This window comes from Chrysochloris asiatica, unplaced genomic scaffold, assembly GCF_000296735.1.
Source record: "Chrysochloris asiatica unplaced genomic scaffold, ChrAsi1.0 scaffold00165, whole genome shotgun sequence".
NCBI classification, from domain to species: Eukaryota; Metazoa; Chordata; class Mammalia; order Afrosoricida; family Chrysochloridae; genus Chrysochloris; species Chrysochloris asiatica.
This window is the reverse complement of record NW_006408683.1, coordinates 421,388-423,575: the sequence shown is the minus strand read 5'-3', so window position 1 is coordinate 423,575 and position 2,188 is coordinate 421,388.

Genomic DNA, 2,188 nt, shown 5'->3' with positions numbered 1-2,188 from the left:
AAAGGTAGATGTTTTATAGCAAGGAAGGGAGTGATTAACAATCCAGTCTAGGAGCGGAGGTCTCTAGGACCATCAACGGAGAAGAGCTGAGAGTGGGACCCTACCCAGAGAAGCAGTGATGCCTGAGATGGAGGCAGAGACGATGAAGTGGAGTGATGAGGCGGCTGGGGACTTTGGATCCAGAGAGGGAGAGGGACTGTGTGCTGAAGAGTGGGGGGAAGGGGGAGTGTAGGGGGCGGGTTTGTAGGGTATACACTTTGGTCAGTTGATGATACATGGAGGGGATTGGAACCATGGCAATGAAACGATACACAATAGAATGAATGTAAAACTAAAGTTCTCTCATGTAAACTATCATATAGTTCACAACAAAATATTAAAAAAAAAAAATCCTAGCCAATAGAATTCAACAATAATAGAATTTAACAACTCCAAGCAAGAGTCATACTAGGGATGAAAGGATAGTTCAATATTAGAAAAAATATTAGAAAAAAAATCAACGTAATTCACTACATAAATTAAAACATGAGAAAAACATCATGATTGTATCAATTTCCTAATAAAAACATTCAACAACGTAGGAATTGAAGGGCATTCCCTCAACATAATTAAGAGCATATATGTTGTTGTTGTTAAGTGCCATCCTCAAAGTAGAGTTGACCATGATGATTAGAATGGTTTAAAGCTTGTGGGAGTAAAGCCCTTGGGACCTTCATTTGCTGATGAGGCATAACTCAAAATGAAGAGAAACAGCAGTAAACATCCATTAATAATCGGAACATGGAATGTATGAAGTGTGAATCTGGGAAAATTGGAAATTGTCAAAAATGAAATGGAACACATAAACATTGATATATTAGGTATTCGTGAGCTGAAATGGACTGGTATTGGCCATTTTGAATCTGACAATCACAAGGTTTAATATGTCGGGAATGACAAATTGAAGCGGAATAGTGTTGCATTCATTGTCAAAAACAACATATCCAGATTAGTCATGAATACAGTGCTGTCTGTAATAGGATAATATCTATGTGTCTATAGGGAAGACCAGTTAATACTACTATTATTCAAATTTATGCACCAACCACTAAAGCCAGTGAGGATGAAATAGAAGAATTCTACCAACTTCTTCTATCTGAAATTGATGAAACATGCTATTAAGATGTATTGATCATTAGTGATTGGAATGCAAAGGTTGGGAACAAAGAGGAAGGATCAGTAGTTGGAAAATATGGCTTTGGTGATAGAAATGATGCTGGAGATCACATAATAGAAATCTGCAAAATCAATGCTTTATTGTGAATTATGTGATAATTTACGTGGGAGGACATCAGCTTCACATTGATCCCATCGTATATCGTTTCCTTGCCATGGTTACAATCCTTCCATGCATCATTCAGCAACCAAAGGGTATACCTCACAAGCCTTCTCCCTGGTCGTCCACATACTGCCTCTCTCCCTCTCCGGGTCCAAAGTCTCCAACCACTCCATCTCCCCACATCATCGTCTCTGCCTCCATCCCTGGCATCACTGCTTCTCTGGGTAGGGTTCTGTTCTCTGCTCTTCTCCTTTGATGGTCCCAGGGACCTCCACTCCTAGACTGCAAGTTTAATCACTCCTCTCCCTTTGCCCCAAAACATCTACCTTTACATTTCCAGCCCTTACAATCAGTCCTGATAACAATTATTCGCTATTTTATCACAAGAGATCTATCCGCATCTCCTTTCATCAGCCCTGACTAGGCAGAATGGATTCTACTCAGTGGAGATTCTACCTTGCTCCACGCCCTCTGGATCTAGGTTCCCTCTTGAAAGCTTGTAAGCCAGTCACTTCTTACCTCTGTAACCCCCATTCTGGGTAGCCAATGTTCAAGTTGCTCATCCCTGTCCTCTCTGTGTGCGGAGGAGGTGGGAATGATCCTTGCTGTGAAGATTTGTTCACTCTTTTGAGCTACTTCTTCCATAGGTGTATGACAAGTTCATAAAATTGTATCAGATTATTATTTTTTCCCTCTTCTTTCTTCTTCTGTTTGAGCTCTGATCATCCAGCCATTGAAGCCAGGTCAAATGGGTATTATCTGTAAGTGTGGGTGTACTTATGCATGTGCCCTCTCTTCTTATCAGCTGGATGCTTCACTCTCCACTCTAGTCCTCTGTGCCTATGTCACTGACTCTGGGTCCAAGAGTCC